Here is a 26,484-nt window from a genome sequence, read left to right on the forward strand (position 1 = left end):
TAGAGTGTTGTTCTGATAGCACTAGTTACTATAGAGTGTTATGTTCTGATAGTACTAGTTACTATAGAGTGTTATGTTCTGATAGTACTAGTTACTATAGAGTGTTATGTTCTGATAGTACTAGTTACTATAGAGTGTTATGTTCTGATAGTACTAGTTACTATAGAGTGTTATGTTCTGATAGTACTAGTTGCTATAGACTGTTATGTTCTAATAGTACTAGTTACTATAGACTGTTATGTTCTGATAGTACTAGTTATATATAACTAGTTACTATAACTAGTTACTATAGAGTGTTATGTTCTGATAGTACTAGTTATATATAACTAGTTACTATAACTAGTTACTATAGAGTGTTATGTTCTGATAGTACTAGTTATATATAACTAGTTACTATAACTAGTTACTATAGAGTGTTATGTTCTGATAGTACTAGTTATATATAACTAGTTACTATAACTAGTTACTATAGAGTGTTATGTTCTGATAGTACTAGTTATATATAACTAGTTACTATAACTAGTTACTATAGAGTGTTATGTTCTGATAGTACTAGTTATATATAACTAGTTACTATAACTAGTTACTATAGAGTGTTATGTTCTGATAGTACTAGTTATATATAACTAGTTACTATAACTAGTTACTATAGAGTGTTATGTTCTAATAGTACTAGTTACTATAGACTGTTATGTTCTGATAGTACTAGTTACTATAGAGTGTTATGTTCTGATAGTACTAGTTACTATAGACTGTTATGTTCTGATAGTACTAGTTACTATAGACTGTTATGTTCTAATAGTACTAGTTACTATAGACTGTTATGTTCTGATAGTACTAGTTACTATAGACTGTTATGTTCTAATAGTACTAGTTACTATAGACTGTTATGTTCTGATAGTACTAGTTACTATAGACTGTTATGTTCTAATAGTACTAGTTACTATAGACTGTTATGTTCTGATAGTACTAGTTACTATAGACTGTTATGTTCTAATAGTACTAGTTACTATAGACTGTTATGTTCTGATAGTACTAGTTATATATAACTAGTTACTATAACTAGTTACTATAGAGTGTTTGTCATGGCAAAAAAGCACTTTCAGTTTTGGCGGCGCTCCTCCACCAAAACTGTTGGGTGACAAGTTTTCCTCCAATCAGGATAGAGTGGGTGCCTTCCTCCAATCATGGTGGAGTGGGGGCGGGCCTTACGCGCACCCAAGGCCTGCCCCCACTTTATCATGATTGGAGCCGACAACTTCAGAGGCTTAAAGGTTCATTATGATCCGACTTCTAGTCTCCCTTTATAGCCATGTCTGTGACTTCCCCCTCCGCTCGCCACCGCTCGGTGCGGGCAGCGGGGCTACTCCATAGACCAGGGGTGCCCACACTTTTTTGACGTGAGATCTACTTTTAAAATGACTAGCTCAACATGATCTACCCATCCAAAATGTTTTAGCTGAGGGCCTGAGGGGGGCTTTGAAATGGTAGCACTGTCGTTACGTTTTAGACAAACACACTTACTGTAAGGGGGAAATACATGCAGGGAAATACTGGGGAAAATTTCTTCATCCCATTCTGTATGGAAGTGGTAGGTTTTGGGGTTCTTTGTAATGTTACTGACTCTTGAACAAAGTATTTTTGCATTGGTTTGCCTACTTTAGAAGCCATGAAGGGAGCTGACAGGCCCTTCTTGATGTTATATTGACATATTATTTTTATATTTTAATTATATAGTTTTAGAGGCATGTCATGTGGTCTACCTGCACACTCTTGGTGATCTACTGGTAGATCACAATCTACCTTTTGGGCACCCCTGCCATAGACTGTTAAACATAAATGGACAGAGACACGCCTTTGGTTCCTACAGACCAATAAATGAAGCCTATTTTTCCAGCAAGTGCAAATCCGTTGTAACCTTGTGCTTCAGCAACATGAAAATGTGTACATACATTTTGAAGCAAAATAAATAATTACCGTAAAGGTAATGCAAAAGTAATTCATTATAAAGTAAAGTAACTAGTTACTTTTTGAGAGCAATAACTAGTAACTATACTGTAACTAGTAACTTTTTTAAAGTAACATTCCTAACAATCATGCGTTCAAAGATTTGCGTGGGTTGCGACGCGTTGTGGTTTTGTTCGTAGATAGGCTATCTTCATGTCATGAAGAATAAATCAAGCTATGTCAGGAGTTGCAATCATCTTAATTTTTCACATGATGGTGGCACTGCTCGCACAAACCATAACTTGTATAGGATGGCCAGCATGTCCGGGTTATGAAAGAATGACTGGCATGTTCTCTCCTGATGGATGAGAAGTCTATTGATGTAGCATTCCTTTTGATGCCTGCGTTAGGAATGTTGTCTTTTAGTGAAGCTGTAAGGAGGACAAAGGATTTATTTCTACATTCCGACACAGAACTTGTATCTCGGTGCACAAGGTCATACCTAATGCCACACGCCGGTCTTTGAAAAGCGTGGTGAATTGTTCCATCTGTCCAATCATCATGCCTAAAAGTGCTGCTGAAATATCACTTCAGTCTTTGTACGTAAGGATTTAAATGCTTACATGATTACATAATATTTTTTGTCAGAGGACCACACTAAACTGAAACGGCCCTGCATGGTCAGTTTGCTGAAAACCAATGGTTTAAGATGAGAAGCTTGGATCATCGAATATGAACTTCACCATGGAATTTGATCATACCTGCAGACACATTTAAGCCCTAACGTTTAGACAAACATACTGTACACCAGTAAGACTCCCTAATCGGGAGATAAGCGACCGTCAGGTCGCAGCGTGATTTTAGGCCAATATGTGTAGGAGAAGTGTCCAAAAATGTGTTTGTAAAAAGCGGCCTGATGGTGGCGCTATATGGGACTGATCCATGTTGATGAGATGAGTGTAGACGCGACCGAGTATTTCCCGGTGAATCTGTGCGCAAAGGTGGGGGCTTGGGAGTGTGGGGGACATGCACCACCACTACTATTGCTGATGATGATGAGGTTATATAGCATAGCTTTTATGTATTGAAAATGAGAGGCACTCTTGCCGATTTAGGAAGAGACTCGTCTCCAATTGCAAGATATTTAAAAGTTATTTGGGGCCATGATGATGATGATATCCTTTTCTTCCCACAACTAGACTAAGGATTTTATATTGTCTGTGTTATTGTTTACAACCACTGAACCACAATTATTCACGTGTGGCAAGATTCACTCGTTTTTAGTAGGCTATATAGTGTAGGCTTAGAAGAAGCCTTTTCAGAAGTTAATTTAATGATTTCCATTTAATGATTCCCTTTATCCTCATCTAATGCACCGTATGCACGCTGTTTAAAGGCTGTGTAGGCTTTTCAGAAGTTAATTGAATGTTTTCCATTTGCGCTAATGCACGCAACTGTTTTCGCCAGGTTTTAAGGTCTTATTTTAGTTGTTTCTCATAAGCTCGCAACCCTCCTTGCCCATCGGCCCCCACCTTTGCGCACAGATTCACCGGGAAATACTCGGTCGCAGTGTAGACATACTGTGTACCGATTTGCGTGATTTTAAGGCAAAATCTGTAGGAGCAGTGTCCAAAAATGTGTTTGAAAAAATCGGCCTGATGGTGGCGCTATATGGGACAGATCCATTTTGATGACATGAGTGTAGACATACTGTGTAGCGATTCGCGTGATTTTAGGGCAAAATCTGTAGGAGTAGTGTCCAAAAATGTGTTTTTAAAAATCGGCCTGAAGGTGGCGCTAAATGGGACAGATCCATGTTGATGACATCAGTGTAGAGCAAGTGTGTACCGATTTGCGTGATTTTAGGGCAAAATTTGTAGGAGCAGTGTCCAAAAATGTGTTTTAAAAAATCGGCCTGAAGGTGGCGCTAAATGGGACATATCCATGTTGATGAGATGATTGTAGACATACTGTGTAGCGATTTGTGTGATTTTAGGGCAAAAATTGGAGGAGCAGTGTCCAAAAATGTGTTTTGCAAGAATCGGCCTCATGGTGGCGCTAGACGAGGGCCATGTGAGAATTGATGGGTGGAGGTTGTAGTTTGGCAGGCAAGGAGTGTGTGTGCAAAATTTGCCATGGATCGGGGCAACCGTTGCGGAGATATGAGCAGGGCAAAAGTGTGACGTGTGACGTGTGACGGAGGGACGGACGGACAGACAGACAGACAGACAGCCGGTGGAGGTTTTGATAGTAAGTGCGACCTGACGGTCGCAATAAAGTAAACTATCCTCACAATCCATCCTTTAGTGACTGATAGTGTTCATTGACTTTATTCAAATGTCTTGAGACCGATCAAAGAGTATGTCCACTACCTAGGGCTGTCACGAGTATGACATTTTACATGATGATTAATTGTGAGTCAAATACTTGCGATTAACGATTTAATTGTGTTTTGGTCGTTGACAATTACATTTCTGTTTGGCTTGTAGGCTTTGAAGTTGCACATGGCAGATGGCAGATATGCACATGGCAGATATGCACATGGCAGATATGCGCATCGCAACGCGTTGTGAGCTCTGGGGAAGAAGCGCGTGTTTTTCTTTTTTGTTTGTTTTTTCCTTTTTTTTTTTTTTTTTTATCCCACGATTTTGTAACCCATTTTTTCACCCAGTGCCAATTGCCTATGTAATCCTGGGCTCTGCTCTCCCTCTGCAGCGCCTGGGGAGACAACAGACTGACCTCATGCTTCCTTCAATGCATGAGTAGTCCAAGTTGTTTCTTTTCACCTGACAGTGGGGATTCCCCGGGATGGACGTAGCACGTGGAAGGAACACGTTATTCCAACTAGTTCCTTTCCCCTCCATCAAGCGCCCCGGCTGGCCAGGGGGAGGCATTATTGAGACCAGGATTACTGCATGTTTTTGTGAGGGTATCAACCCTAGGAGACACGGGGAGAACATGCAAACTCCACACAGAAAGGCCCTATCGCCGACCCCACCTAGGGTGTGGGCGCTGATGACGCGGAGGGAGAAACACGCCCCCAGCACCCACAGCGTCCCCCGGCGGGAATCGAACCCAGGACCTTCTAGCTGTGAGGCGAAGCGCTAACCACTGCGCCACCGTGCCCCCCCCCCCGCGTGTTCTATGGCTCTCTGGGGAAAGTATGGCTGTTTGAAACTATAAACATTTCTCAACATGGAAACAATTATGACGATTATGCAAAATAATTGCGATTAGACGATTATGTAATAATTGCGACAGGCCTACTACCACTACCTGTTCTGTTATAGTAGGTAAACCTTTCTTGCCCCCCATGTGTCCTCTCTATGCCCTTCATTTGCACATCTGTCCCTTCTTCTCTCCCCCTCTGGCGTTCTCCAGTTGTCAGGCTGTGTGTTCATCAGCAGCTCCTGGAAGCGAGGAGATCTGATCGCTGTTGACATGTGAAGTACTGTAGTTGACATGTGAGGTACTGTAGTTGGCCCTGTTGACATGTGAGGTACTGTAGTTGACATGTGAGGTACTGTAGTTGGCCCTGTTGACATGTGAGGTACTGTAGTTGGCCCTGTTGACATGTGAGGTACTGTAGTTGGCCCTGTTGACATGTGAGGTACTGTAGTTGACCCTGTTGACATGTGAGGTACTGTAGTTGGTGGATGAGAGACGGCCGTCTAATGTGTTGCTGAGAGACACAGGTTTCAGGCCCTGGCTGATATTCACTCCTTCCGGTGCCCAAGCTAGACGGTGAGAGCTGCGCCTTGGCTTGGACTGTGTTTGAAGGTGGGGTCTGACAGAGGTAGTGCAGGGGTGGATCCCTGGGTGCTACGAAGAGCCAGGTTCCTTTGAGTTGTACGGAGATTAGCGCACAGCGGCTATACGCTTCCATCCAGGTTTTAAGCAGGTGTTTCATACGCCGCGAGTCAGCTCTACTGTGAGTGATATTTAACAAACTTGAGATATCTTTTTGTTTTTCGTATTACTTGTAATGTCACCGTGATTTCCCAATCGTGATTATCTCTCCTTGTCTGCGTTACAGTGGACAGACAACTGTCTGCGTTACAGTGGACAGACAACTTCTTCACACAAATGCCACTATGGTTCACATAGTTTCCATTAACTTTTTTGCTGCCATTTTAAACATAGCTGAACTAAGCAACTGCCAAATTGTCCTTACCTTTTAACGTGGGCACATCTGTACATGTAACATGTACCAGCGTTGTAGACCGGACCACAGCTTTCGAAAAAACAATCCCATTGGAAAAAGACATATCAGGCTGTATCTGCCACTGTTTGCATAAAAAAGGCCGTCACTGTGCGCTATGGTCCTGCGAGGGCACGTCGCGCACATAGCAGATGATATGTGCGCAGATCATATGCCAGGCGGGTAAAAAAATCTGCGTGAAAAAAGACCATTCTATGGCCGTGCAGCTCCTTCCTTGTTTACAATGCAAACCTATGGGAGCGGAGCTATGATTGGGCCTTAGACTGGATACAGAAACATAGATCTGGTCAAAACAGGAATTACGGCCGGATACAGTTAGGAGGCGGGCCTAAAGAGTCCGAATCGGCTATGGGGCTGTTAAGTATGACATCATTTTGTAGGCAGAGGAGAATTTCTGCCCCCAGTTTCCGTGAATCTTTTTACTATTTTTACTATTTACACATTTTTCTTCTCTTTGTTGTTGAAAGGAAAGTGTTAGAATTATACTTTAGTCATTATTTTTGTCTTGGATCTGTTGAAAATAGCGAGGGACAGAAAATGCTCTGGGGGCAGATTCTCCTCTGCCTACAAAATGATGTCACAGCTTAAAAGCCCCATAAACAGCAATCATACTTTTAATTGTTTCATAATGATTAAAGCTAATTACATTTCCGGGATCTACGGGCATAGCAGGGCGGTACAGCGGGAAATCTCCGGTTTCGACGGGGATAGCAGGAAATGATTTAAGGTAATTGCTCAGTGAATATACAATATGGAAATACTGACTCACTCCTGCAATCTTAAAATGACCCAGGATCAGTCCTCAAACAGTGCAGGGTGAATGCCCAAAATAGCTTCAGAAATGTCAGAAATTTGCATTAGTATCCCAAGAAGGGAAATTCTTAGGGATGCGGTATCGGTACTCGCGGTATCGGTACTCGCGCCGATACAACCCTATTTTGCTGTACTCGTACTCGCCCGATACTTCTAACGGCAGCGGCCGATACCGAACAGGGGCGTCACAAGGGGGAGAAAAGTGGGACTGGGTTACTGGGGCTCAAGGTGAAAGCCAGGGCCTTAATTATTTTATACTTTTGCTATTGAAAAATAGCAGATATGCAAGCTCACAGTGCCGCACTGCAAGCTTGCAGATCTGCTATTTTTTAAATTCCCCATGAAGAACATTGCGGAGCCTGACTGTCATACTGGTAATTGTGGTCACAATGACCCACAGCGGGTGCACGCTGAACGGAGTGAACGCTGGCATTCAGCTGCAGCAGGCTGTCTGTCTGTCTTTCTGCTGCTTCAACATGAGTAGGCCTACATTGAGTGATTTAGCAGCATCATTCATCATTCATTAATCTTAAAACTTGCTACGATGCAAAGTTTGTCTGAGTGCTTTGCCTTTGATGGAGAAATCAAATCCAAAAAAGGCGACTGGATGTGAATCACTCACTCATTACCTCGGCAGCTCGGCTCGAGCCTGTTGCATCAGTGTGATCCGCTCATCTGAAGAATAATCCATTTTGAGGTGAGATTTTGAGAACATGGAGAAAGTAGTCTCAGTCATAAGTTGGCTGCGAATGCCATAAATAATGGTTTAAAGTAGGCCTAACAGTGATGAGAGATGAGCGAGATGAGAGAGGTCGCTTAACGAGAGGAGTCCTGTCAGTCCAGCTGCGCTGCTGTGCGCTGTGCTGGGGAGTTAATTGGTACTTGCCCTAGTTTTACGTCTTTCACTGGTGATGTAATCAATTATTTTGGAGCAGATTCCAATAGTATAAACATTATTAAAAGGCTTTCATATACTCTTGATATCTTTTTCAAATAAGGTTTAGCCTAATAGATTGAAATGTGCTAGATTTAGGCTATTTTCTGCTTGTTAATGTCAATAAATAAATTCATCAATTAATTTTCAGTTATCCGAATAGGTTTCAAAATTGTCGTGTACATGTCAGTGAAATTAGTCGCTAGGAACATCCCTAATGTTAAGATTTGTGAGGATGACAACACATTGTTTTGTATTATTAATTGTACTCGTATCGGTACTCGGTATCGGCGAGTACTCACAATGAAGTACTTGTACTCGTACTCGGTCAGCAAAAAAGTGGTATCGGGACATCCCTAGAAATTCTCACATTTTGCTCCTTGGCTGAAAACGGAGGAGTATCCCTGCCCATAATGGAAGTAGCTGTGTGAGGGAAAGTATGATCTTCTTTGTGACATGAAATGAAAACAAGATGGAATGGATTATGAACCACTATGGCCTTTAACACTGTCTCCAGTCCATTCAAATATGATGAGAACAAGGCATAAAGTGCCAAAGCATGGATGTAGCCAAGAAGCTTGATTTATGTCATCACAAGGTCTCCTATACATTCATATGTTGGAAATATGTTTTCTTTTTAAACAGGTGTTGATCTAATTCACAGAAAAGAAAAAATAAATAAAAGAAAAAAAACATGCATTATCCAATAGGGTTGTGGGAAAGTAGTCATGCATTGCAGACAATTATTTTGATGGAGGAGACTGCATTTTTTCCACAGTAAGTCCAAGAACGATAGAGCGACTCGGTAATGTAATCTGAACACAGGGACCTTTCACTTTCTCTTTTGGATGCCTCTGAAAGGAGAACACATATATTTCAGCCCCGGCACCTGGAAGGCCCTACAGTAAGATATGAATGTATAAGTCAAAGAGAATTTGGGAAACAGAGCTCAGCACTCTCCTCCAGGCCAAACCCCTGCTTCCATTTGCCAATGACGTCTGGGCCCCCGACAGCAACGCATCAACGGCATCTTTGTAGGAGAGAGCGATGTAGGAGAATCAACTCTTTGACTCTTGGCCCATTTCATGTGCAGCACGTCGTACTCGTACGGTATGGTGTGGTAGGTGTTCCTACCTACCGTACACGTTGGTGCTTTTTCGGACGTCCTGCAAGCGGGAGGACCCCGCGAGCCGTCTGCCAGGTCAAAGCGCCCGTGGACAAGTTGAGCCTACTGTCAAACATGGCGACTTCTTGCGTCGTGACGAGCCAGCATTCCGACCGGGCCAAGTCTTAGAGGGGGCCAGATATTTCTGAGGGGGTGTAGAATGGTTCAGAAGAGGGAGGGCGGACGGACGGGCTTGCATTAGGAGTGCGTCTCAGCCAAGTGAACCATCCTCCTCCAAAAACAATATTGAACAAGAAGGTCAGGTTTGACATGCTACTGGCCGGGGTTCAGACATGGGGGAGCACGAGTTTAATGAAATTAAAATTAACCTTTGCTTAGAGACACCAGCAGGGCCCTCCAACTCCCACTCCTGGTTAAATCATCAGCTATAAGCATTACCAGATTGTTAAAGTGTGTTAGTGTAATACAGTGTACTCCCACTCAGACAGGTTGTGTGTGTGGACCCCTTTGTGATGTAATCTCTCGCCCCAAATCAACCAGCATTAAATAATAGCACATGACGGGCCACACTTGAGCAGTGCTTCGATGCACACTGCTGGTGTGCTGTGAGAAGTCCAGGTGTGCCTTTTAGGACAGGGGTTTTCAAAGTGGGTGACAGGGCACCCTGGGGTGCCGTGACGGCAGTCCAGGGGTGCTGTGAGATAATTTGATTATATTTGGAATTTATTTGGACACTTGAAAAAATATTTAGTGTAGTGTAATTTTAAACTTGAAGTACAAAGTAATTTTCAGTCAGTTCTAACCAAAATGGCTAATCGCAACATAATCACTAAAATATCGTCACTGTCAGGCAGAAACCTTGTATCTCCAAGTTTCGAATGTGTACGTCTTTTGGTAAAGCAAAGCCTTGCTTCATCATACAACGCTGTCGCACAAAACTAGTGAAAACAGCAGATCTACAAGCACACAACGCCTCACATCACCAAATTAACTAATAGTATGCATATTTATAGCATTATTGCGACCGTCAGGTCGCAGTTACCATCAAAACCTCCACCGGCTGTCAGCCTGTCAGTCAGTCAGTCTGTCCGTCACACGTCACGTCACACTTTTGCCCTACTCATATCTCCGCCACCGTTGCCCCTATCCATGCCAAACTTAGTTTGAACACACATTCCTTGGCTGCCAAACCACAACCTCCACCCCTCATTTCTCACATGGCCCTCTTCTAGCACCACCATGAGGCCGATTCTTGCAAAACACATTTTTGGACACTGCTCCTACAGATTTTGCCCTAACATCACACAAAGCGGAACACAATATCTCTACGTCACGTCAAGTCACGTCATCAACATGGACCTGCCCCATTTCCCATGTTCCCTCCTGATTGGCTACCATTGCCTTCTAAAGTTTGTGTATGCGACCTGACGGTCGCTTGTCTCCCGATTAGGGAGTCTTACTGGTGTCAGCGTGCCTCCTGTTTGTGGTTGTAACAAGGTTGGTATAGTTGGTGGCCATTGCTATGTGTTGCACGTAGTTATTATACGTAGTTATTTCAAACACCTTTGAGCTCCCTGTGAGACAAAGAAAAGGGAAAAATACAGGAGACGGGGACAGAAATGTGTATCTGTACCAGGTTATCGGTGAGGAGGACGCACCTTGTGGAGTTTTTTTTTTGTATTTGTGAAGTTGTACTTGTCATTCCAATAGCATCATACAAGCTTACACATTATGACTCTCATTTTTATAATCACAACTGATAACTGGATGAATATTGAGTCCAGGGGGAATGTCCCAAGTCGTCCCATGTTGGATGTCCGTTACTGTATACATGTGCTGTTCCATGGTGTTATAATCTTCTTTGGAGGACACAGAATCACACCTGAAGTTTTTTTTTTTTTTTTTTTTTTTTTATAATTTTTATCCCACGATTTTTGCAACCCATTTTTCACCCAGTGCCAATTGCCTATGTAATCCTGGGCTCTGCTCTCCCTCTGCCGCGCCTGGGGAGACAACGGACTGACCTCATGCTTCCTTCAATGCATGAGTAGTCCAAGTTGTTTCTTTTCACCTGACAGGGGGGGGCATTATTGAGACCAGGATTACTGCATGTTTTTGTGAGGGTATCAACCCTAGGAGACACGGGGAGAACATGCAAACTCCACACAGAAAGGCCCTATCGCCGACACCTGAAGTTCTTAAACATTACCTGTACATCTTAGTCACTCCATATATGGGCATTAAAGGGACACAGACAGGGTACACCGGGTACTCTGACAACAGGTACAACGGGTATCGCATAACCAGGTGGGGCGTGCATTTCCAACTTGCGTTGTTCCCCACTTGCATCGTTCCTACGTCTATAAGATAGATTTGCACATCATGGTAAGATATACCGTTAAATGGGAATTGAGTATCACAAATGTGCAGGAGAGGTAGGAAAACTACGCAGATTCGCTGAAAAGGCAACAAAAAATGTTGGTGCGCGTGACAAAAAAATTACAAGAATCCCCTTTTGTCAATGACAAATTCCCAGATCATTTACTGTATATTTGCTGTAAAACCCCCCAAAAAATCTATTAATATTAATCCTAATAAGTGTTGGCATCTTGTTACCCTTCCAGAGAGACTGATGACATTGCGTTGCATTTCACCTCGGACCAGAGCAGACGATATCCTTGTGGCGTGGCAGAGTCCCAGGCCTTCACACGTCCTGCAAACACCATGAACAGCTTATGAATCACACATACAGTTTTTCAACACATATACAGTATACTGTACTGTACAGCATGTGAGGGCCTTGCAGTCTTCAGATCTGGGTCAGCGCTGTCTCAGGGGCTCATATCTCACTCGCTCATATTTACCAACTGCATGCCAGGGACGTCACACCAAATTCTGGGCCCTGGGGGTACAAGGATTCACTGCGGGCCCCTGTGCTTTAACTATTGAAAAATAGCAGATATACAAGCTCACAGCGCGGCACTCGCGAGCTTGTAGATCTGCTATTTTTGAAAAATCATGAAAATCTTTGAATATTTCAAATCCTTCTGATTTTTTTTATTTTTTTTTGAAAAACCTATGTTTCTATGTCAGTGGAGCTCAAACCTTTTCATGTGAAGGACCCCCAAAATGGTATGTATTTGGCCACGGGGTGACGGAACCCCATCTCAAAATATTGAGTTCCAGGGACCCCCCAGAAGCAAAATTTGAGTTACAAAATAATGTTCGCTTAAAAAATACATATATTCAAAGATTTGCACACATTTTCACGACTTTTCAAAAATAGCAGATCTACAAGCTCGCAGCTGTGAGCTTGTATATCTGCTATTTTTCAATAGCTAAAGTATAAAATAATTAAGGCCCCCTCCACCACCTTGGGCCCTAGTAACTCAGTCCCACTTTCCTACCCCTTGTGACGCCCCTGCCAACTGCTGTTTGAAGCGCTGTGGCGCGCGTGTGGGTCTGCGAGCGCACGCTGCTGCCACACTGCCCTCGTCCACAGAGGTCGTCGTGAACGTCTGGACGAGGGGCTGTTGAGAGGAAATGCCTCCGAAACTGGCCTCCTTTTCCTCGCGGGCATCTGCCAAAGATCACCTGGGTCTGTTTGGGTCTTCTGTTATCGGGGCTGCATGGGGCCGGGTGGGGGGGGGGGGGAGGGAGGGAGGGAGGGGTTAGTGGATCACTGGGTGAGTGAGGGAGTGAGCAGCCTCCTAAAGCCTCCCTTACACTGTAGCATACAACAGGCCTATAAGGGCCGGCTTTACAATGCCACTGAAATCTAGCCTGAATCAGATCTGAATCACTTCAAAAGTGGAATCCGAATCCGATTTTTTTTAAATCCAAACATGTCACATTCAGGTCACATGAAATCCGATTTTGAAAAACCACATCCAGAGGTAGTTTCAAATCCGATCCATATCGGATCTGAGGACATCTGACTCAGTCTGAAAGCAGCAACCACATCCACCCCATTGACTTATATGCAGGTCACATTCAAGTCACATCAAACTGGCCCAAGCGTCACTTGCTGCGCGAGCAGCGCGACCCGATCGCGGCTGTAAATTACATCATTACAGAGCGCGAGTATTTACTATTTGATTACAGCGCACTGAGCACATGAGAAAAACAAAAGAGAAGAGAGAAAACACGTGAGCTAAACAGTGAAAACGAGAGAGAAGAGCGAAACACAAGAGTAAAGAAAAGAAGAGAGAAAAACAATAGTAACGTGTGTTTACTATGGTCTATTATGTCGCATTTCCTGAACGTAATCAGAACGTAATCAACCAGCGTCGTCGTAGTGACGTAACGTCATGACGCCTACGTCGTTACCACGGTAACCAAAGCATGCATGTCGCCGCAGGGCAGCTTTGGGCTAACGCTGTCTGAATGCACAGATCAGATCTGTGTCACTTGCAAATGCTGTGTGAAAACTCGGGCCAAAAGATCAGATTTGACAACCAAATCGGATTTGGGCTGCATTTGACTGCAGTGTAAAGCCGGCCTAAGGGCCTGGTGTCTGCTCCACAGTCACACAAACACTCTGGTCTCACTTCCTCGCTTGCACTCCGGTGTAACATCTTGGCAAACGCGCCGTTGTGAAGAAAAAAGAGTTGAGCCGGAAAGCAAAGCTCTCTGTCTACCGAGCTATCTCTGTTCCTACTCTGTCTACCGAGCTATCTCTGTTCCTACTCTCACCTTTGGTCATGAAGTGACCGAAAGTATAATGTTGCGGGTGCAACAGTCACCCGAGAGAGACTTGGAGTAGAACCGCTGCTCCTACACTTGGAAAGGAGTCAGCTTAGGTGGTTCGGGCATCTAGTACGGATGCCTCCCGAGCGCCTTCCTAGGAAGGTCCTCGATGCACGTCCCACTGGGAGGAGACCCCGTGGCAGACCAAAGACCAGATGGAAGGATTACATCTCCAAACTGGCTTGGGAACGCCTCGGTATGGTATACTCCCTGAGGGAGTGGAGGAAGTTGCTCGGGATAAGGAAATCTGGAAGTCTCAGTTGGAACTGTTACCCCCGCGACCCGATTCCGGATAAGCGGTTGAAGATGGATGGATGTTTTTGCCCAAGCTGACAATCACGGGCCCACTATACATTTAATTTGGAAAAGAGGGCAGAAGACGGTTATTCTTTAAAAAATATATATTAGAATCAACTTTTCAGAATCGAATTTTCAGAATTATTTTTTGCAAGCTCTGGGAATTGTGTCTCTATTCTCTGGCAAACATTCAGTGAAGATTGCAGCTCTCCAAGCTCCCAACATGTCATAATGCAACAAGTTGTGAGCTTGTAGATTGGCTATTTTTGGCGAAGAGAGATATGTGTTGAGGGGGGGGAAAGGGATCAGACCAAGTACAAACCACTGGGAGACCGCGGTCAACGACGTAACGACGGTTTAAAAGACAACTTTGTTTTTTTACAACAAGGGTTCATATTTTAGATTGTAATTAGAGAAATGAAAAAGTGAGTGTTAAAATGTTTTCATTTGCTTCGTTCTATTGTTTTATCGCGTTTACCTTGCTAAAATGTGGGGCATGCGTACGCATGGGGGCATGCGTACAAGTGGCTAAATATGTCTTTTTAGACACAATAAGCCAGCAGTTTCTTTATTGCTATTTACAGTAACACTTCTAGCCCCCATAAGTCACATCCAACCATGAAAGGTTGCATTGTATCTTGGGAATGGGCTCATTCTGTGTAAAATGACATATTTAGCCACTTGTACGCATGCCCCCAACCACTGAAATAAGAATCTCTAAAAAAATAGAAAGAAGTAAATGAAATAATTTTAACACTCAGCTTTTATATTCTTTAATTACAATCTAAAATATGAACCCTTGTTGTAAAAAAACTAAAGTTGTCCTTTAAAGGTGATACACCATGCATTTAAAAAGTATTTATGTCATATTGTTTATGTCCCAAAAACGTTTTTCAAAAGGTTTGAGGCTAAATTACCACTCCTGAATAGAGAGCCTCTCATTTTTTAATGGCTCTCAGAGCATTTTCAGCTGCAGTACCACCTTTGGCCTGAACTGCGCCACCCCCCCCAAAAATCTTTTTGAAAAAAATGTTTTTTTTTTAAAACACACGGCAGCAAATCTGGACAGTCTGTTTTGAGAACCCGTGGGATGCTTTTAACCTCCACCTTCCCAAAACCAGAGAAACACACAACGGTCTGAAATGGGACTTTGTGAGGATAGAAGGTGCTAGTGGGACCCCAAAAAAGGTTTTAAAATAGGAAAAGTGAATTTTCATGGTGTGTCACCTTTAAGCGGTTTTAATTGTTACAGTCAGATATCTCTGCCAGTTCAGCCGTCCAGATAAACATAAACAGTCCAAATAGAAAGTAATTTTGTACAAACAATGTTGGTGGTTCACTGATTCAGCCATAAATCCTTCAGTGTTCCCAGAATCAAAGCCTGATTGTGTACAGGTTTGTTTATGTTTTGTACGCCCCCAGATGGCTCCCATATACTGTCCTCACTTGGCACCCCTCCCTGCTCTGTTCTCACCCTGCCCTGCTTTTATGGAGGTGTAAATGAGGAGAGCAGTGAGACTGTGGTTGTCTATGAGGGACCAGCTGGCATTTGTTTTTGGGGGGATGGATGGAGGATGGATGTTAACTATTGAAAAATAGCAGATATACAAGCTCACAGCGCGGCACCAAGTGCCGCGCTGCGAGTTTGTAGATCTGCTATTTTTGTGAAATTGTGAAAATGTGTGCAAGAAACCCATGTTGTCAGTGAATACTGCTTTGGTCTCTTTTTGTAAGACACTTTATGTATATATACTTATATTTAATTCGCCCCCTCTATTGATGCAACTTCTTTTTTTGTACTGTACTGCTTGTTTTTTACTCTTATCTATCTTTTTCCTACTTCTCTGTAACTTTGTAAATAACTGTATACTGCTGTGCTACAACTGGACAACTGAATTTCCCCCTTGGGATAATAAAGGCATCTATCTATCTATCTATCTATCTATCTATCTATCTATCTATCTTCATGTGAAGGACCCCCAAAATGATATGAATTTGGCCACGGACCCCCATCTCAAAATATTGAGTTCCAGGGACCCCCCAAGAAGCAAAATTTGAGTTACAAATGTTCGCTTAAAAAATACATATTCAAAGATTTGCACACATTTTCACGACTAGCTAAAGTTACTAGGGCCCCTCCACCATGGGCCCTAGTAACTCAGTCCCACTTTCCTACCCCTTGTGACGCCCCTGCTCATTCGGCAGCTTAACCGCACACCGGTGTGAGTTCTCCCTGTACTCGATCGGCCGCAGGCAGGGGTGTCGCACCAGATTCTGGGCCCTGCTGGTTACAAGCATTCACTCACATTTTGTGCTTTAACTATTGAAAAATAGTGAAAATGAGTGCTGGTCTTTGAATGTTTCTGTGTCAGTGTGGTGCTCAAACATTTTCATGTGAAGGACCCCCAAAGTGATATGTATTTGGCCACGGACCCCCATCTCAAACTATTTAGTTCCAGGGGCCGCGCGGGAGCTAAATTTTAGTTACAAATGTTCGCTTAAAAGATACATAATTATATTCAAAGATTTGCACACATTTTCACGACTTTTCAAAAATAGCAGATCTACAAGCTCGCTGTGACCTTGTATATCTGCTATTTTTCAATAGCTAAACTATAAAATAATTAAGGCCCCTTCACCTTGGGCCCTAGTAACTCAGTCACACTCCAACGCCCCCCCCCCCCCCTCCCCTCCCCTTGTGACGCCCCTGACTACAGGTGTAAACAATGAACATGCGTGATCCCTGCCCAGCTCACACTCTTTCTGCAGCGCGCTCACATACGTAAGCATGCGCCACCACAGAGAGGGGCATCATGATCCTACACCGCACACGCGTCACTTACAGCCTCTTCCTGAAAAACTATGTCGCATTTCACACGTTCTTGAGATCTGAAAGCCCTGAAAGATGTGTTTACATAACTGTTGACCAAAAAAGCTTTAGGTCGTTATTTTTATTTGGTTAGTTCCTGTTATTTTGCACTTGGCTGTATTACGTGCCACATATACCAATAAAACAGCAGGGAATGAGGGTGATCTCTGTGGCAAAGTAGTTTTCTTTTTTTCTTTCTTTTTTTTTTAAATAAAGAAAAAGCCCATCCCAGCCTGGGCCACAGGGTAGTGGTCCAGGCACCTACTATATTATTCGCCCCCTCTATTGATGCACCTTCTCTTTATTGTCTCCACCAGCCGAAGGCTGAGGGAGAGTATGTTTTCCCCTCCGTCCGTCCGTCCGTCCGTCCGTCCGTGCGTGCGTGAGTCCGTCCGTCCGTCCGTGCGTGCGTGCGTGCGTCCTCGCAGTTTGTGAGCAGCTAATCTCAGTCACCGTTGGCCCGATCGCTGCCAAACTGAGCACACACACTCCCTGGATGCCAATCTAGAACCTCTGCCCCACATTTTTCAAATCAGCCTCATGGTGGCGCTATAACAGGCCGATTTGTGTGGCCTGGTTGTTACCAGCGAATCTCCGGCGCCGTTGGCCCGATCGCTGCCAAACTGAGCACACACACTCCCTGGATGCTAATTCAGAACCTCTGCCCCACATTTTTTAAATCAGCCTCATGGTGGCGCTATAACAGGCCGATTTGTGTGGCCTGGTGGAGACCTGTGCTCGGAAGAGCACTGCTTCTAGTTGGTACTGTACTGCTCTTGTTTTTTTTTTCCTCTTATCTATCTTTTTTTCTTACTTCTCTGTAACTTTGTAAATAACTGTATACTGCTGTGCTACAACTGGACAACTGAATTGCCCCCTTGGGATAATAAAGGTATCTATCTATCTATCTATCTACTGTAGGCTGGTAATCCAGCACTAGCAGCGTCGCAGGTTCGAGTCCCGATCCTGACGACATTTGCTGCGTGTCACCCCCCCATCTCTCTCCCGTTTCCTGTCAGCCAAAGGCAGAAAAAGTCCAAATATATATATATAAAATAAATAAAAAAGCCCAACCCTCTGATTTGATAAAAGTGCAACGTATAATATAAATGAAATAGTTTTTCATTTATAATACATTTTTACTCTTGTTTTTTTTTGCATAGAATTGTCGACACCTTCTGGGTCTTTCACACAATTGACCTGTCATGGATTCTGTCAGACTGACAGTGACAGTTATGGTGCTCATGTCCTTTGACCAGTCACTATCTCACTTCCTGTGACATCCAGTGATGACAGCCCCCCATGGATCAGGCATGACGTTATCAGCCACCCTGCGCGAAGCGGCTCTCTGTGGACCACACTGTCCTCCACAGGACGTTATCAGCCACCCTGCGCGAAGCAGCTCTCTGTGGACCACACTGTCCTCCACAGGACGTTATCAGCCACCCTGCGAGAAGCAGCTCTCTGTGGACCACACTGTCCTCCACAGGACGTTATCAGCCACCCTGCGCGAAGCGGCTCTCTGTGGACCACACTGTCCTCCACAGGACGTTATCAGCCACCCTGCGCGAAGCAGCTCTCTGTGGACCACACTGTCCTCCACAGGACGTTATCAGCCACCCTGCGCGAAGCGGCTCTATGTGGACCACACTGTCCTCCACAGGACGTTATCAGCCACCCTGCGCGAAGCAGCTCTCTGTGGACCACACTGTCCTCCACAGGACGTTATCAGCCACCCTGCGCGAAGCGGCTCTATGTGGACCACACTGTCCTCCACAGGACGTTATCAGCCACCCTGCGCGAAGCAGCTCTCTGTGGACCACACTGTCCTCCACAGGACGTTATCAGCCACCCTGCGTGAAGCAGCTCTCTGTGGACCACACTGTCCTCCACAGGACGTTATCAGCCCCCCTGCGTGAAGCGTCTCTCTGTGGACCACACTGTCCTCCACAGGACGTTATCAGCCACCCTGCGCGAAGCGTCTCTCTGTGGACCACACTGTCCTCCACAGGACGTTATCAGCCACCCTGCGCGAAGCGTCTCTCTGTGGACCACACTGTCCTCCACAGGACGTTATCAGCCACCCTGCGTGAAGCGTCTCTCTGTGGACCACACTGTCCTCCACAGGACGTTATCAGCCACCCTGCGTGAAGCGTCTCTCTGTGGACCACACTGTCCTCCACAGGACGTTATCAGCCACCCTGCGTGAAGCGTCTCTCTGTGGACCACACTGTCCTCCACAGGACGTTATCAGCCACCCTGCGTGAAGCAGCTCTCTGTGGACCACACTGTCCTCCACAGGACGTTATCAGCCACCCTGCGTGAAGCTCTCTGTGGACCACACTGTCCTCCACAGGACGTTATCAGCCACCCTGCGCGAAGCGTCTCTCTGTGGACCACACTGTCCTCCACAGGACGTTATCAGCCACCCTGCGTGAAGCAGCTCTCTGTGGACCACACTGTCCTCCACAGGACGTTATCAGCCACCCTGCGCGAAGCGTCTCTCTGTGGACCACACTGTCCTCCACAGGACGTTATCAGCCACCCTGCGTGAAGCAGCTCTCTGTGGACCACACTGTCCTCCACAGGACGTTATCAGCCACCCTGCGCGAAGCGTCTCTCTGTGGACCACACTGTCCTCCACAGGACGTTATCAGCCACCCTGCGCGAAGCAGCTCTCTGTGGACCACACTGTCCTCCACAGGACGTTATCAGCCACCCTGCGCGAAGCGGCTCTCTGTGGACCACACTGTCCTCCACAGGACGTTATCAGCCACCCTGCGCGAAGCGTCTCTCTGTGGACCACACTGTCCTCCACAGGACGTTATCAACCACCCTGCGTGAAGCAGCTCTCTGTGGACCACACTGTCCTCCACAGGACGTTATCAGCCACCCTGCGCGAAGCGGCTCTCTGTGGACCACACTGTCCTCCACAGGACGTTATCAGCCACCCTGCGTGAAGCAGCTCTCTGTGGACCACACTGTCCTCCACAGGACGTTATCAGCCACCCTGCGTGAAGCTCTCTGTGGACCACACTGTCCTCCACAGGACGTTATCAGCCACCCTGCGCGAAGCGGCTCTCTGTGGACCACACTGTCCTCCACAGGACGTTATCAGCCACCCTGCGCGAAGCAGCTCTCTGTGGACCACACTGTCCTCCACAGGACGTTATCAGCCACCCTGCGTGAAGCTCTCTGTGGACCACACTGTCCTCCACAGGACGTTATCAGCCACCCTGAAGCAGCTCTCTGTGGACCACACTGTCCTCCACAGGACGTTATCAGCCACCCTGCGCGAAGCGGCTCTCTGTGGACCACACTGTCCTCCACAGGACGTTATCAGCCACCCTGCGCGAAGCAGCTCTCTGTGGACCACACTGTCCTCCACAGGACGTTATCAGCCCCCCTGCGCGAAGCAGCTCTCTGTGGACCACACTGTCCTCCACAGGACGTTATCAGCCACCCTGCGCGAAGCGGCTCTCTGTGGACCACACTGTCCTCCACAGGACGTTATCAGCCACCCTGCGCGAAGCGGCTCTCTGTGGACCACACTGTCCTCCACAGGACGTTATCAGCCACCCTGCGTGAAGCGGCTCTATGTGGACCACACTGTCCTCCACAGGACGTTATCAGCCACCCTGCGCGAAGCGGCTCTATGTGGACCACACTGTCCTCCACAGGACGTTATCAGCCACCCTGCGCGAAGCGGCTCTCTGTGGACCACACTGTCCTCCACAGGACGTTATCAGCCACCCTGCGCGAAGCGGCTCTCTGTGGACCACACTGTCCTCCACAGGACGTCCAACAGCACCTCTGTCAACACCTGAGAACAGAGATGGGTGGGGGGGACAGCCTGCTATCCTCCCTCTAGAGCAGGGGTCTTCCACAGGGGGTCCGGGACCCCTAGGGGGTCCCCGGAGTTACTACAGGGGGTCCTCCAAATCTTTGAGTGAACTTTTTTTCTCCTTTTTTATATTAACCACTTGAACCCTAGCGTCTATATTCTGAGAACTTTAGCCAAAAGCTTGTAGATCAGCTATTTTGGGCAAAGAGCTTTGATGTAGAGGGGAAAAAGAGCAGACTAAGTACAGAGTGAAAGGTCAAGTTTGACTACTACTTGGTTCAATACTTGAACCAAGTATTGATGGTTCAAGTGGTTAAATATTTTAAAACACAAATTGACGTGAATCCAAAATACACTAATTGTGCTGCCAAACAATGAAACTATATGGAATCTATGAAAGGGTTGTGGGGGTCCCCGCTTCATCTCTCTCTCAACGAAGGGGTCCTTGGCCTGAAAACATTGAAGACCCCTGCTCTAGAGGAAGAGGTGATAAAAGTGAGCACTTTGTACAGTAAGAGAGAGAGAGAGAGAGAGAGAGAGAGAGAGAGAGTACAGAATGTGCACACCACACGTCTGTGTGGATAGGAAATTATGTAGATAATTAGTTTGAAACAAGAGAAATGTCTGGGGCTGGTAGTCTAGTGCAGGGGTTCCCAAACCTTTTTTGTCTCAGGGTACCCCATAAATATTTCTTTAATCCGAGGCACCCCTACATTATAATTTACACTCCCAGCACTTTAAATTTATAGCATATTGTCGTTGTCGGGTGGAAAACTTGTATGTCCAAAACCGTTCGTTTTGTATTTATCATCTATAAAATGTACTAAACTAGTGAAAACAGACGATCTACAAGCACACAGTGTGCTTGTAGATCGGCTGTTTTCACTAGTTTTGTGCGACGCTCTTGTATGAAGCAGGGCAAAAGACGTACACATTTGAAACTTGGAGATACAAGGTTTCTGGCCAACAGTGACGATATTTTAGTGATTATGTTGCGAGGAAAACATTTAGATTATAGCCATTTTGGTTAGAACTGACTGAAAATAACTTTGTACTTCAAGTTTAAAATGATACTAAATATTTTTTCAAGTGTCCAAATGAATTCCAAATACTATCAAATGATCTTGCGGCACCCCTGGACTGCCGTCACGGCACCCCAGGGTGCCCCGTCACCTACTTTGAAAACCCCTGGTCTAGTGCAACGCACAGGTCCTGACCTGGTGAGAGCAGGAGTGGACCTGGTGAGACGTAGGAGGGGCCCGGACAGGCGTCAATCCACAGAGCCTATACTGTAGTCTTTCCATGCGGCAGATCTTCCTCTCCCAGTCTCGGCAGAGTGGTTCCGGAGCTGTGGAGTGAATAATGGTCCTGTCTTTCCCTAATAGGACTGATCGTGGGTAGCTACTGGGACGTAAGTCGGGACTTGATCAACCCCGGCTGGGTCACCCAAGTGAGGGGTATGATGTTGCGAGACCCGAAACCCCGATGAGCTTGGGCTACATCACTGAGGATACGTCCCATGTGCATCCATGTGATGTTTTTTTGTTTGTTCCCTTGCCCCCCCCTTCTTCTCCACTTTCTTTTTCCTATGGAAAAAACAAATTTTTACTTCCGTAAACCTCTAACGTGACAATTAACCTGATTCTGATTCAGAATTTCCGATATAATGCTATGTTATTTTTTGCGACCTGGCGGTTGTACCGGCTGTCAGTCTGTCCGTCACGTCACACTTTTCCCCTACTCATATCTCTGCCACCGTTGCCACTATCCATGCCAAACTTTGCACACACACTCCTTGGCTGCCAACCCCTCATTTTTCACATGCCCATCTTCTAGAGGGGCATGAGAGAAATGATGACACCGTAAAGTGGCCTTCACGGTGTCATCATTGTGTTCCTTCTAAACAAGCCACCGCGTGATCGCTTGCTGTGGTATTCAATGGCGAGAAGTCTTTTTGGCAAAAAGCATATATACCGTGTATGCACTACGGGTGTTGTGTGTGTGGCGTTCAACACAGAAAGAGCTAGATGAAGTGAACGTGACAGACAGACAGGCAGGCAGGCAGGCAGGCAGGCAGGCAGGCAGGCAGCCAGCCAGCCAGCCAGCCAGCCAGCCAGCCAGCCAGCCAGCCAGCCAGCAAGCACAGTTCAGCATTCCTCCCGTAGCTCTCGGCACAGCACTGCTCTGTCAGAAGCCAGAGTCCAAACCACAGCCTCATTAAGTCTTATATAACGTCTCAACAGATGCTCCACTGTGACAGTCCCTGTGCAGCCGCTTCAGAAGGTAACCACCAATAGGCTCCCTTACGGGTCCATATGTGCAGGGGCGTCACAAGGGGGGGAAAGTGGGACTGAGTTACTAGGGCCCAAGGTGGAGGGGCCTTCGTTATTTTAGACTTTAGCTATTGAAAAGTAGCAGATATACAAGCTCACAGCGCTCACCACGCTGCGAGCTCGTAGATCAGCTATTTTTGAAAAGTCGTGAAAATGTGTGCAAATCTTTGAATGTATGTATTTTTTAAGCGAACATTTGTAACTCAAATTCTGCTTCTGAGGGGGTCCCTGGAACTAAATATTTTGAGATGGGGGGCCGGTGGCCAAATACATATCATTTTGGGGGTCCTTCACATGAAAAGGTTTGAGCACCACTGACATGGAAACATAGTTTTTATCTGGTGTAAACCAGATCTTTAAAGAGATGATTTTCTGGCGAGACATTCAGGCGACCTATTTGCCGATTGGCTGTCCATGTCACATGGTAACCGAGCTAGTTTCATGATTGGGAGCGGCCCTCCAGACCTGTACTGCTGTAATGAAATATTTTGTCCAGCAGGGAGCACCATTCCTTCACACTGAGGCGGTGCCTGGCTTAGACAGAGAGAATCATACACCTTCATTGAAACAGCAGCAGAACAACGTGAAGCCATGTGATTGTGAACCAAAATGTGTTGGGACAATTAGAAGTAGCCTACACTAGTATATAGACATGCATCAAATACTCATCTTTTAAATACATTTGTATCCCTTGCCCCACTAACTTCAACACACCAATACACCAGATTTTAAATTGACTGTGTGTCGATTCTTGTTTTTTAACCTTAGAAGGATACTTGCACACATTTTCACAATTTTTCAAAAATAGCAGATCAACACGCTCACAGCGCGGCACTCGGTATCTGCTATTTTTCAATAGTTAAAGCACAAAATAATTGAATCCTTGTACCCAGGGCCCAGAATTTAGTGCTACACCCCTGTACATGTCCATTTGACCACTTCATGTTTCCCCAGCCTGCTGCCTCTTAATGGAGCAGAACTAAAGAATCAATGGCTTCGGGCGCCTCGAGAAGGAGATGGTCTTTATTTGTCCATGCTGTGCGTGCTGGGCAGGGTTTGGTTACCCGACACTCAGAGAGTTTAGCCATGGGGGCTTCAGGCCTCGCTCTGCCATAATCAGGCAAATTACTAGCCTTAAAGCAACATAGGCTGGTTGCTTTAGTCACTTAAATCCTACAGCAGGGGTTCCCAAACTTCTGTCTCAGGGCACCCCATGACATTTTTTTTAATCCGAGGCACGGTAGGCACCCCTACATTATAAGTTTCACTCCCAGCACCTTATATTTATAGCATATCATCGTTATCGGGTGAAAGCCTTGTATGTCCAAAACCGTTTGTTTTGTATTTATCATCTATGAAATGTACTAAGCTAGTGAAAACAGCAGATCTACAAGCACACAACGCCTCGCACCGTGAGGCGTTGTGTGCTTGTAGATCGGCTGTTTTCACTAGTTTTGTGCGACAGTCTTGTATGATGAAGCAGGGCTTTGCTTTACCAAAATACATTTGAAACTTGGAGATACGAGGTTTCTGCCCTACAGTGACGATATTTTAGTGATTATGTTGTGAGGAAAACGTTGAGATAATAGCCATTTTGGTTAGAACTGACTGAAAATAACTTTGTACTTCAAGTTTAAAATGATACTAAATATTTTTTCAAGCGTCAAATAAATTCCAAATATTATCAAATTATCTCGCGGCACCCCTGGACTGCCGCCGCGGCACCCCAGGGTGCCCCGTCACCCACTTTGAAAACCCCTGCCCTACAGTATTGATCAGGAGCCCACAGCGGCCTACACTTGGGCTCCCGATTCTTTCCCTCTGCACTAAATCTCTTCACTGAAAATATAGACGATCTGTCACAGAATATAGCCGATCTACAAGCCTTTTCACTGAATGCCAGAATAGGGATGGGAGGGTTCCGATGGTTAATGATCAACAAGGTGGCTGGTAGGTACAGGTACTCCATGTGGTGGAAGAGGGTGCCATCAGGAATTTCATTACTTTCAAGATTGCACACCTGCAAATTAGGGGTGTAACGATACATTTGAACAACGATTTGGTACGCATCACGATACATGGATGATGATACGATACATGGACAATATTGGTTCATTCATGGCGATACGATACGATTCGATTCAATGATTTAAAATCAATATAGTAACTATTTAGCAAAGACATTAAATCTGTGTGAAACGTGTGAATAAAGGTGTGATTCTTTAGCAATACATGGTCATTAGGCTATATTACAACACATGGACAAACCCGCACCTTGACATGAACACATAGATTACACACATTTATTGACAGACCAAGAGTAGCTACAGTATATGGAATGGAAAAGTAATTAGACCCCTCTTGCATTTTCCTTCTCAAAATTGCTAAATACAAGGCACAAATACTTAGTTTGCTTTTGCATATCAGTTATATTGTTACACCCCTACTGCAAATGTATTCTGCTGGGCACGTGATGTGTGGTTCTGTGTGGTAACATGTGCAGGTGGATAATGTTCACACTGGGAAGGACATACATTATAAAGTTTGTCAGAACAGGAAAGTTACACTCTATAGCAAGGTCACCAGACCTCACTGGCTCTCTCATAATCACTCTCTCTCTCTCTCTCTCTCTCTCTCTCTCACACACTCTCTCTCTCTGTCTCTCTCTCTCTGTCTGTCTGTCTCTCTCTCTCTCTCTCTCTCTCTCTCTCTCTCTCTCTCTCTCTCTCTCTCTGCAGAAGCTGAGTTTGGTGGATTCAAAGAGAAATATACATTGGTCCCGCCCCCCCCCCTGTTCCTCCGGCCCCAGAGCGTATCTTGTGGTAAGAGAGGAGGTACAGTAAGTAGGGACCATAGTTAGTCAGGTGGACAGAGAGGGGCATTGTGTGGGGCCCTCCTCGCTGTGGAATCACACAGACACCCTCCTCACCCCCCTCGCACCTCCACGTCTGGCTCGCCCTCCTCATTACCCAAGATAACATTAATTCAATATAAAATAAACTTTGAAAGGGGCCTCTTTTGAAGTGTTTCTTTTTTCACTCTCTCCAATGTTGTCCGTCCGTGTTCCTCTGTCTGTACATTTCTGTCTCACTTTTGAGTGTGCAGTCCGTCCGTCTTGTCCTTACGTTCAATGTTTTCCTACTTCTGTCGCATTCCTGCCAACGGAGCTGTGCTGTGTGTCTTTTTCACACAGCTCTCACCTTTTCCCATCGATAAAACAAACGGTAACGTTTCTGAGACTGCTGGCCTGACTGGGTGACAATTTCCCTGTAAATGATCACTTTAATTGGTCTTGAGAATACTTCCTTTCCTGCTTTGGAACAGTGAGCAGTGAGTAAGAGTGGCCGATC

General features: G+C 45.4%; 1 long non-coding RNA gene across 1 annotated transcript in view; it reads left to right on the forward strand.

Moving 5' to 3' along the window:
• The window catches only part of LOC308301216, a 185,272-nt gene extending 159,187 nt beyond the window's left edge, over positions 1-26,085 (forward strand). Inside the window, exon 3 of the long non-coding RNA XR_013962858.1 lies at positions 25,873-26,085. This is a non-coding gene — a long non-coding RNA (uncharacterized lncRNA). The remainder of the gene's footprint in view (positions 1-25,872) is intronic.
• The last annotated feature ends 399 nt before the right edge of the window (positions 26,086-26,484 follow it).

Source organism: Nannobrachium achirus, assembly GCF_963921795.1.
Source record: "Nannobrachium achirus genome assembly, chromosome: 16".
NCBI lineage: Eukaryota > Metazoa > Chordata > Actinopteri > Myctophiformes > Myctophidae > Nannobrachium > Nannobrachium achirus.